General features: G+C 38.4%; 1 non-coding gene across 1 annotated transcript; it reads left to right on the forward strand.

The window, feature by feature from the left end:
• The first annotated feature begins 598 nt into the window (after positions 1-598).
• LOC148576225 (small nucleolar RNA R71) lies at positions 599-706 on the forward strand. Its single transcript, XR_015904035.1, has one exon. It is a non-coding gene; the product is annotated as a small nucleolar RNA R71 (small nucleolar RNA).
• The last annotated feature ends 11,761 nt before the right edge of the window (positions 707-12,467 follow it).

Below are 12,467 nucleotides of genomic sequence, written 5' to 3' on the forward strand. Positions count from 1 at the left end.
GATCAGAGACAATGGTTGCTAAGTCAGAGTGGCTCTGCTTAGAATTCTCTGTCTGTTGCTGAGAAGATGATGGAAAAAGCTTGCTATTGCTAAACCTGTTTCTTCCACCATTATTGTTGTTGAAACCTTGTTGAGGTCTCTGTTGATCCTTCCATGAGAGATTTGGATGATTTTTCCATGAAGGATTATAGGTGTTTCCATAGGGTTCTCCCATGTAATTCACCTCTTCCATTACTGGGTTCTTAGGATCATAAGCTTCTTCTTCAGAGGAAGCTTCCTTAGTACTGCCTGTTGCTGCTTGCATTCCAGATAGACTCTAAGAAATCATATTGACTTGTTGGGTCAATATTTTATTCTGAGCCAATATGGCATTCAGAGTATCAATCTCAAGAACTCCTTTCTTCTGAGTTGTCCCATTACTCACAGGATTCCTTTCAGAAGTGTACATGAATTGTTTATTTGCAACTATTTCAATGAGTTCCTGAGCTTCTGCAGGTGTCTTCTTCAGATAAAGAGATCCTCCAGCAGAGCTATCCAATGACATCTTGGATAGTTAAGACAGACCATCATAGAAAATACCTATGATGCTCCATTCAGAAAGCATGTCAGAAGGACATCTTCTGATCAATTGCTTGTATCTTTCCCATGCTTCATAGAGGGATTCTCGTTTCTTCTGTCTGAAGGTTTGGACTTCCACTCTAAGCTTGTTCAATTTTTGAGGTGGAAAAAACTTTGCCAAGAAGGCATTGACTAGCTTTTCCCAAGAGTTCAGGCTTTCTTTAGGTTGTGAGTCCAACCATGTCCTAGCTTTGTCTCTTACAGCAAAAGGAAAGAGCATAAGTCTGTAGACTTCAGGGTCAACCCCATTGGTCTTGACAGTGTCACAGATTTGCAAGAATTCAGCTAAGAACTGATGAGGATCTTCCAATGGAAGTCCATGAAACTTGCAATTCTGTTGCATTAGAGAAACTAATTGAGGCTTAAGCTCAAAGTTGTTTGCTTCAATGGCAGGGATTGAGATGCTTCTCCCATAGAAGTCAGGAGTAGGTGCAGTAAAGTCACTAAGCACCTTCTTTGCATTATTGGCATTGTTGTTTTTGGCTGCCATGATTTCTTCTTCCTTGAAAAGCTCTGTTAGGCCCTCTAGAGAGAATTGTGCTTTAGCTTCTCTTAGCTTTCTCTTCAAGGTCCTTTCAGGTTCAGGATCAGCTTGAACAAGTATGTCTTTATCTTTGTTCCTGCTTATATGAAAGAGAAGAGAACAAGAAAATAGGAAATCCTCTATGTCACAGTATAGAGATTCCTTGAGGTGTCAGAGGAAAAGAAGAATAGAAGGAGGAGGTAGATAGAAGAGAATTCGAACTTATCAAGAGGGATAGAGTTCGAATTGCACCTTGAGGAGGAGTGTTAGTCCCTTAAATAGAAGGATGTGAGAAGAGGGGAAGAATTTTCGAAATTAAAGCAAAAGATTTTGAAATAATTAAAAGAAATTTTGAAAATTTGGTAAAGGATTTTCGAAAATTAAGATTGGGAAAGAAATTAAGTGATTTTTGAAAAAGATTTTGGAATTATAAATTAAAAAGATATGATTGAAAATTAATTTTGAAAAAGATGTGGTTGACAAGATATGATTGAGAAGATATGATTGAAAATCAATTTAGAAAAAGAAAGTTTTTAAAATTAAAGTTGATTACTTGGCTAACAAGAAATTAAAAGATATGATTCTAAAATTTAAAATTTGATCCTTTCTTAATAGGCAAGTAACAACTTGAAAATTTTGAAGCAAATCATTAATTATAGCAAGGATTTTCGAAAATAATAAAAAATGGAAAGAAATTGATTTTGAAGAGATATGATTGAAAAGATATGATTTGAAAAAGATTTGATTTTGAAAAATTATGAAAATTTGAAAAATATTTGAATTAAAAAAAAAATCTTCCCTCTAGTGTCCTTCTGGCGTTAAACGCCAAGAATGGCATCCATTCTGGCGTTTAACGCCCAAAATGCTACCTTTTTGGGCGTTAAACACCCAGCCAGGTACCTTGGCTGGCGTTTAAACGGCAGTTTTCCTTCTTCACTGGGCGTTTTGAACGCCCAGCTTTTTCTGTTTAATTCCTCTGCTGAATGTTCTGAATCTTCAATTCTCTGTATTATTGACTTGAAAAGACAAAATTTTGAAAATATTTTTGAATTTTTAATGATGAGAAATAATAAAAAAAATGCAACTAAGATCAAATAAACAATGCATGCAAGACACCAAACTTAAAATTAGACACTAGACTGAAACAAGAAACATAAAATATTTTTTATTTTTATGATTTTATAAATTTTTTTGTGATTTTCGAAACTTATATGGAAAAGAGAATAAAGAGATTCAAAACTTTTTAATAAGAATTCCAGGAATCATGAAATGTTAGTCTAAAGCTTCAGTCTAAAAAGATTAGACATGGCTGGCCAAGCTTCAGCAGGACATTACATTCAGCAGCTAAATTGATGAGAATCAGTCAGCTTTTGTGATGATAAGAACATTACTTTGAAACTCTAGAATTCATTCTTAAAAATTCTGAAAAATAAAAAGAAAAGTACCTAATCTAAGCAACAAGATGAACCGTCAGTTGTCCAAACTAGAACAATCCCCAGCAACGGCGCCAAAATCTTGGTGCACGAAATTGTGATCATCAACAATGGCGCCAAAGACTTGGAGCTCTTAAACGTGAATCACACTTTGTCACAATTCCGCACAACTAACCAGCAAGTGCACTGGGTCGTCCAAGTAATAAACCTTACGTGAGTAAGGGTCGATCCCACGGAGACTGTCGGCTTGAAGCAAGCTATGGTCACCTTGTAAATCTCAGTCAGGCGAATTCAGATGGTGATGGAGAATTGATAGTTAAAAGATAAATAAAACATAAAATAAAGATAGAGATGCTTATGTAATTCTTTGGTTGGAATTTCAGATAAGCGTATGAAGATGCTTTGTTCCTCCTGAACCTCTGCTTTCCTATTGCCTTCTTCCAATCATTCATACTCCTTTCCATGGCAAGCTTTATGTTGGGCATCACTGTTGTCAATGGCTACTTCCCGTCCTCTCAGTGAAAATGTTCTACGCACGCTGTCACCGCACGGCTAATCATCTGTCGGTTCTCGATCATGTTGGAATAGGATCCATTGATCCTTTTGCGTCTGTCACACACCCAACAATTGCGAGTTTGAAGCTCGTCACAGTCATCCCTTCCTAGATCCTACTCAGAATACCACAGACAAGGTTTAGACATTCCGGATCTCAGGAATGGCCGCCAATAATTCTAGCCTATACCATGAAGGTTCTAATCTTAGATTAGAAACCCAAGAGATACACATTCAAACTTGTTTGCATGTAGAACGGAAGTGGTTGTCAGTCACGCGTTCATAGGTGAGAATGGTGATGAGTGTCACATAATCATCACATTCATCATGTTCTTGGGTGTAAATGAATATCTTGGAGAAGAAATAGACTTGAGTTGAATAGAAAAACAATAGTACTTTGTATTAATTCATAAAGAACAACAGAGCTCCACACCTTAATCTATGGTGTGTCGAAACTCCACCGTTGAAAATACAAAAGTGATAATGGTGTAAGCATGACTGAATGGCCAGCCTCCAAGGTCTAGGGACTAAACGTCCAAAGATTGAAAATACAATAGCAAAAGGTCCTATTTATAGAGAACTAGTAGCCTAGGTTTACAGAAATAAGTAATTAATGCAGAAATCTTCTTCCGGGCCCACTTGGTGTGTGCTTGGTCTGAGCATTGAAGCTTCCATATGTAGAGACTTTTCTTGGAGTTAAACGCCAGCTTTTGTGCCAGTTTGGGCGTTTAACTCCAGCTTTTGTGCCAGTTCCGGCGTTAAACGCCAGAATTCTTGAGCTAACTTGGAATGCCTGTTTGGGCCATCAAATCTCAGGAAAAGTATGGACTTTTATATCTTGCTGGAAAGCCCAGGATGTTTACTTTCCAACGCAATTGAGAGTGCGCCAATTGGGCTTCTGTAGCTCCAGAAAATCCACTTTGAATGCAGGGAGGTCAGAATCCAACAGCATCTGCAGTCCCTTTTCAGCCTCTGAATCAGATTTTTGCTCAGGTCCCTCAATTTCAGCCAGAAAATACCTGAAATCACAGAAAAATACACAAACTCATAGTAAGGTCCAGAAGATTAATTTTTATTTAAAAACTAATAAAAATATACTAAAAACTAATTAAAATATACTACTAACATACTAAAAACAATGCCAAAAAGCGTATAAATTATCCGCTCATCATCTACCAATCTGTCAGCCGAGAGCTAGACTTCCTGACTTCTTTAAAGATATTTTTTTTATCTTTTTCGCCTGACAAAGCCATTTAGTGCTCTGAATAATAAGTAACAATGGGTGTCTTTCCGGGCCATTCAGGGTCGAAAAGTTTTTTCTATTTTTGACAAATCCTTTCACGACTTCAAAAATTTTTTCTTCAAAATCCAAGCCGTAGAGGGCCACCATCCCTTTTTCCTTGATGAGAACAATTATCCTCGATTTCCCTTATATTGGTCGGAGGCCTCCCCTGTTGAAAAGTATGGCCTGGATGATTTGAACGAAATGGAGGAGGCCATTGTGGGATTTTTCTGAGAAGCTTGGGGGAGAGCCCCCAATCTAGACACTAAGAAGTTTCTCTTTGGTTCTCCGAGTTTTGTTCTTTCGGAGCTAGGTAGTTTTTATTTATTTTGTAGTTGTTTGTTGGAGAGCTCCGACTTGTGACGTTTTTCTATTTGTAAATTAATGGTTTTATTTCTTCTTTTTCAGAAATGGTGAAGAGTGGATCCAGTGCTGCCTATCAGAAGGTCCAAGAGGCCAAGAGGAAGGCTCGGGCCCAAGCTGATGCTGCAAAGGCTGGAGCTGCTAGCGTTCCTCCTCCTCCCCCTCATAATTTGGGGACCTCCTCCCACCCAATTATGGTAACCTCTTCTTCTTCTCCTCTCCCTCCTCCAGCCCATATCCCCCTAGTCCGACCTCTCCCCAAACCCGAGAAAAAGAAATGTAAGACCCCAGAGACTGGCTCTTCTCCTTTTAGAGAGGCCAACTTCGATGGTCTCAAGTTCGTCCGGAAGCACATCTTTCCTCATAGCCAGATTGCTATAGATGATGCTTCCCTTCGAAATCACCTTCAAATTTCGGTTCGGGCGGTGTTCGGAATGCTGGAGTCTGCACTGCTCTTCTTGATATGTTGGACAAAACTCCTTTGAGTTCTTTGGGGTCTTCCCAAAAAACTGTGGAGGAGTTTCAGAGGAGGATTGTCCTTTATCAAGAAGAGAAGAAGCAGCTTCAAGGGGAGGTTACTGATAAACCCTAATTTTGTGGTTTATATTGTATAGAATTTGGGGGGGTTTTGTAAATATTTCTTACACTTATTCACAAGAATTGCATGGTCTTGTGTTCTCTTCCTAATATTGCTTCATGATAAAAAATAAGCTTCTTTTGCCTTAAAATTGTTATATTTTGATCCTCTTCTATGACCATTCGATGCCGTGACGTGTTTGTTGAGTGATTTCAGAATTTATAGGGCAAGGATGGCCTAGAAGAGAGAAAGAAAGCATGCATAAGAGGAAGGAACATGAAGATTTGGATTTTGGAAATTTCAGTATGGATGCGCACGCGTGGATGTGGATAGCTGGAAGCGGCGCGCAAGGATGGACGCATCCGCGCAGATTAGGAAAATCCACACCGGTGCGCACGCGTACATGGCGCGCACACGTGGATCACAAAAGCAATCGGCACGCATGTACCCATGGCGCGTACGCGCGACAAGCTACACGTGACCTCATTAAAGGAAATCGTGCCTGGCGATTTCTGAGGCTCAAGAGGCTCAAATTCAAGTTGTTTCTGTATGGAAAAGACCCAAGGATTCTAGGGGAAAAGGGGGGATCAACCATTTTACACTTAGACATAATTTTTAGCTATTTTTGGTTCTTTGTTCTTCTAGAGAGAGAAATCCTTGTTCCTCTCTAGATCTAGCTTGGAATTGATCTTCCCTTGTTGAATTCTGAATTGGATCTTGTTAATTACTAGTTTTAATTGCTTAATTTGAATTTTCTAGTATAATTTTATTTAGATCTTGTGTTAGTTTTATGATTTCTTGTCCATTGTCATTTTATACCCATTTTATTAATCTTGTGAATCTTGGATTGCTAATGCTACATTGATGATTTTCATGGTTAATTGTGTTGTTTGAGTGATTATATGTTGATAATTGTTAGTGGGTAATTACTAATTTCAATTTATTTGCATTTTGGAAATGTCTTTTAGTGATGCTTACCATATGTTTGATGAAATATTTCCTTTGATTATGGAGTAGTTTTCTTTACTCTTGGCATAAGCTAAGGAAATTGAGTGACCTTGAGTCATTGGGTCTCATTGAGTTGGTGATTTAAGAACCCTAGGTGATCAATTTGATACCTATTGACACTAACCCACTACTAATCTAATTAGTAGATAGGTTGGGACTTATGGGTTGATGTGATCAAACCTATTTAACGTACTTCAAGCCTAGGAGTAGATAATACGTGCTTAAGGCTTTTGAGAAGTAGACTTGATGGGTTGGTACCTCATAATTGTCAATGTTTGATATGGAGACAAGGATGGCGATCTCAATTCCTATGCTTAGCCAAGAGTTGCTTTTATTATTCATATTTGAAAACCCAGAATTCCTAATTGTTTGTCTTAGTTATAGTTGATTGTTTAGTTTTAGAATAGAATTATATTGAATGTTATCTTGTTAGTTAGAATTACTCACATCTTGCTTTAGTTATTTGGATTAGTTTCTTGCACCTCAAGATTACTTGCTTGTTAAGATTCCTAGTTTAATTTCTTGCTCATGACTTGCAACCCCAGAATTTTAACCAATGTTGATGCACATGTTTGCCCATTCCTTGTGAGACAACTCGTGGTTTGAATACTTCGGTTACTTTTATTGGGGTTGAACTTGTGACAACTAATTTCCTTCTAAATTTGATTCGCGGATTATTTGTCGGTTGAGGGCTATACTTGCAACGCAAAAATCTTGTGAAATTCCTTACCGACGGTGCCCGTGATCCATCAAATTTTTGGCGCCGTTGCTGGGGAATAGTTGCAACATATGCCTTGATATTGGTTATGTGAATATGTGAATATTGTAGATAATTTACTTTCTTTCAATACTTAGCTATAGTTTAGATTTCTTTTGTATGTGTGCTATGACTCCCAAGTTTGATGACTCGGTCTCAACCGAATTCTAGCTTAGCCAAGTTGGATTCTGAGATTGAAAGAACCTTGTTACACACTCGGCAAGCTAGACGGCGGTTGGACTATACGGCTAGTACTTCGGCCTCTCTTGAGGAACATACCGAATCACTAGACAGTACCGAGAGTGACTTGGAGTCCGTTACTTCCTATTCTTCTGTTGGCACTACTAATACATCCTTGCATCCTACAGGTGAGCCATACATGGCAGAGCTATGACGGATTACTTTGCATGAGCAAAGAGCTCCGGATATCATACTTCAACCTTTGCAAGCAAGGTATCCTAACCTTGATCCAAACTTTGAGTTGAAGAGTAGCTTGATAAATCTACTTCCTAAGTATCATGGGTTGCCGGGTCAAGACCCCATCCGACATCTAAGAGATTTTCAAGTTGCTTGTTCTACGGCTCGAAGGCATAGAGCCGATGAGTTGGCTATTATGGTTTTTGCCTTCCCTTTCTCTCTTGAAGGGAAAGCAAAGATGTGGTTTTATTCACAACCAGATGAGATTGTGACCAATTGGGATTTCTTGAGAACAGAATTTCTAGATAAATTCTTCCCACCGGAGAAGACCGACTACATCCGGAAGGAGATCTCAGGTATAATGCAAAAGGACCAAGAGAGTTTGTATGAGTATTGGACTCTATTCAAGAGGCTATTGGAATCTTATCCACACCATGGATTGAACACTCACTTTCTTATTAGTTACTTCATCGGAGGTCTTTGTGCGGAAAATAGAAGATTGCTCACCACTTCTAGTGGCGGTTCCCTTTCAAAGAACAAGACAAAATGAGAAGCTTAGAAATTGATAAATAATGTTGTCGAGGCTACACAACATGTAAGGGTGAGAAGTAATCCTCTCAAGGGTGTGGTAGAACCATCCTCTTCCAAAGCAAGCTTAACCAAAGCGCTCGGGGACATGACCACTATCCTCACGCAAATACAAAAAGATCAAAAGGAATACTACTCCATTCAAACCATCCAAGCCCCACCTCAAGTTGCTCAACTTGAAGGCCCTCCTAGAATTTGTGGTTTGTGCTCTAGCACGACACATTACACCAACCAATGCCATCAAATTCAAGAGGAGCATGCCCTTGTCGTGGCCAATGTGAATTATAACAACCGTCCGCCCTACCCTTCTCAAGGCCAAAACAACTACTCTCATGGTAGTAATCAAAATCAAGGGTGGAGGGACAATGCACAAGGGAGCAATCAAAACCAAAGATAGAACAACTCTTCTTCTCACTACAACAACAACCAATCTTTATCTCAATACCACCACAATAATAACAACCACCAAGCCAACCAAAATCACCACAACCAAAACCAAAACAACTATACCAAATACCAAGCACCACACCATAGACAACAATCCAACCAATCCTCTTCATCTTCCACCACTCAAGTTGATGAGCTTAGAGCCGCTGTGGATAAACGGGATGAGGGCTATAAGGCTCAATTCGAGGCCATGAGTGCTCAATTGGCCAATATCACTGATATGATTTCAAAGATGGCCATGTCCTCCAACAACACCAACCAACCCTCAAGCTCTTCTAACCTTCCTTCCCAACCCCTTCCAAACCCCAAAGGCGGTCTCAATGTCATCACTCTACGGTCGGGGACTACATTGGAGGAGATACCTCCTAGGGTCATGGAAGACATTCATGAGGAAGAAGTGGTTGTTGAAGCTCCACATGAAGAAGAGGAGGTAGACAAAAGACATGAGGAAGAAGGAGTAAGCCTTAAGGAACCCAAGAGGAAAGCTATAGTGGATGAGTCCATTCCTATCCCATTGCCGTCCTTGGTGAAGAAAGCAAAGAAGACGCCGCAATTCAATTTAAACATGCTTCAAGTGTTCAAGAAAGTTGAGGTAACCATACCACTTCTTGATGCTATCCAACAAATTCCGAAGTATGCAAAATTTTTGAAAGACTTGTGTACTCACAAGGATAGCATAGGAGAGTTGGAGACATTATCCTTGGGTAGTTCAATTTCTTCCTTGATGGAACCTATTCCAAAGAAATGTGGTGACCCTGGACCTTGTTTGGTGTCTTGTTGTATTGGTGGACACATTTTTCATGACTGTATGTGTGATCTAGGGGCTTGCGTAAGCATCATGCCGCTCTCCATTTTTGTACGGTTGAATTTAGCTCCATTAAGGAAATCGGCGGCGAAGTTTGCCTTAGCCGATAAAAGTGTGATTACTGTGATGGGAATAGCAGAAGATGTACTTGTGGCAATCAAGGACTTGGTATTTTCGGTTGACTTTTACATCCTTGAAATGCCTCCAACAGAAAATAGAAGCTTATCCTCCGTTCTACTTGGTAGACCCTTCCTTAAAACCTCTAAATTCAAGTTAGATGCCTTCACCGGCACATATTCCTTTGAGGTTGGAGACAAGACTATCAAGTTCAATTTAGAAGAAGCCATGAAGCATCCTCCTGAAGAGCATTCCGTTCTCCGATGTGATGTAATCGATGAAGTGGTAGCGGAAGTGTGAGAAGAAGACCACAACAAGTTATGCTACCCTATTGTTGAAGAGACGGATGACCAAGAGGATGAATAAGATAAAGTTGCTAAAAATGAACTCCGTGAGCTGGATGAAAAGGAACCTCAGCTTGAGGCAAAGAGTGAATTGAAGCCTCTTCCATCTCATTTGAAGTATGCTTTCTTAGAGGACAACCAAAAGTTTCCGGTCATTATTGCTAGTGAGCTTTCTAGTGAAGAGGAAGAGAAGCTCCTAGATGTTCTAAGAAAGTACAAGAAGACAATTGGTTGGAGCCTAGCCGATATTGTAGGGATTGACCCCCGCAAGTGCATGCATCGTATATTTCTCCAAGAGGGAGCTAGGCCGGTTAGGCAACCACAAAGGAGGCTCAACCCAACCATCCTCGACGTGGTAAAGAAAGAGGTCTGATAAACCACTATTTTATGGTTTATCTTATACTTAATTGAGTGGTTTTTATCAACTCTTTACCCATTTATTCATACTAATCGCATGCTTTATGTTTTCCTTCCTGATTTTGTGCTATGATTGAAAATATGCTTCTTTGGCCTTTATATTGCTAATATTAATCCTCTCTTATCACTATTAGATGCCTTGATATGTGTGTTAAGTGTTTTCAGAGATTACAGCATAGGAATGTCTTAGAGGAAGGAAAGGAAGCATGCAAAAGTTGAAGGAATACAAGAAGTTGAAGGAACTGCAAAGCTGTCAGCCTGACCTTCTCGTACTAAAACGGTCATAACTTGAGCTACAGAGGTCCAAATGACGCGGTTTTAGTTGCGTTGGAAAGATAACGTCCGGAGCTTCGATTTGATATGTAATATCCCATAGTTGCCCTAACTATAAAAAACGCGGTCGCGTGATCAACGCGGACGCATCACAGTGGCAAAAAACAAGCGTAGCAGATTTCTTCTCCAACGATTTCTGGGTTGTTTTCGACCCAGTTTGCGGCCCAGAAAACACAGATTAGAGGCTATAAAGTGGGGGAATGTATCCATACATGATTAAGCTTTCACATTCACAATTTTAGGAGTAGATGTAGTTTTTAGAGAGAGATGTTCTCTCCTCTCTCTTAGGATTAGGATTTAGGATTTATCTTAGTTTTAGGAGTGACTCTCAATCTCAGGTTCAATGTTCTTTTTATTTATTTTCCTAATTTAATTTATGATCTCTTTCGTGTTACATTTGATATCTTTATTATTTCTAATTGAGGTATTTTCAGATTTATGATTTGTTTCTTTTATTTATATAAATAATTTAGAATTTTCCCTTTTGGTTTTGGTTGAGTCATTGGAGACACTTGAGTTATCAAACTCATTGTTGATTGAAAATTGGAATTCTTCAAGAATTAATTCGGGTTCCAATAACTCTAACTTTTTCCAAGGAAAGACTAGGACTTGAGGAATTAGAATTAATTCATCCACTTAACTTACCTTCATAGTTAGAGGTTAACAAAGTGGGAGAAAAATCCAATTCTCATTACAATTGATAAGGATAACCAGGATAGGACTTCCAGTTCTTATAGCTTGCCAAGAGCCTTGTTATTTATTATTTTAACGACTTGTCATTTAAATTACTCGTTCCTTACTTTCAAAACCCCCAATTTACAAACTCATAACCAATAATAAGAACACCTCCCTGCAATTCCTTGAGAAGACGACCCGAGGTTTGAATACTTCGGTTATCAATTTTAAAGGGGTTTGTTACTTGTGACAACCAAAACTTTTGTAAGAAAGGTTGATTGCTTGGTTTAGTAACTATACTTACAACGAGAGTTTACTATAACCTCTAAACCATCAATCTTCAGTTCTTCAAAATGGCGCCGTTGCCGAGAAATTGCAAACGTGTGCCTTATTATTGGTTATTGTAAATATTTGCTTTTTGCTTATTTATTTGTTTTATTTTTGTTTTTATTTTGTTTTTATTTTTTTCTTAAATTAAGAGGTTATTAGTTTTTATTTAATTATTAAAAATTTTTCAAAAAGTTTTTTCTTGGTGTTCATCTTGATCTTCAAGTTGTTCTTCGTGTTCATCTTGACCTTCAAGTTGTTCTTAGTTGTTTTCTTCGTTTTGATCTAAAAATTTTTAAGTTTGTTATCATTTTATTGTTTTTCTCTTTCCTTATTAAATTCAAAAATTCAAAATTTAAAAATCAAATTTCAAAATTTTCAAAATTCAATTTTAAAAATTTTTCAAATTTCAAATCTCAAATTTCAAAAATTTCAAATTTCAAAATTTAATTTTCAAATTCAAAATTTAAATAACCTTTTAATTTAAATTTTTTTATTTTTGTTTTTAATTTTTATTAACTAACTATGAGTTCTCACCCCCGTCGCTTTGAGTCTGGTTACAATTATGTTGCAGGAAGAGGAATTTACAAGGAGAACAGGCATCAAGGTTGGAACAATCAAAGATGGAAGGAGCCACAAGGATTTGATCAACCCTCATGGCAACAACCACCTCCAATGGACTATCAACAACCACCACCATATGCCTATGAACCCTCTCCTCAAAATAACTCTGGACCACGATACTCACAAGCCCCTTACCACCAAACACCTCCATATGACCCTAACCCACATCCACCATACCAACCACCCTATGAACCAAATGAACCATACATAGATCCACCCCAACCTCCATTGGATAACAATACACTCATCTCTAACATCAT

The sequence above is a fragment of the Arachis ipaensis genome, chromosome B1, assembly GCF_059453495.1.
Source record: "Arachis ipaensis isolate K30076 ecotype BB chromosome B1, ASM5945349v1, whole genome shotgun sequence".
Lineage (NCBI taxonomy): Eukaryota > Viridiplantae > Streptophyta > Magnoliopsida > Fabales > Fabaceae > Arachis > Arachis ipaensis.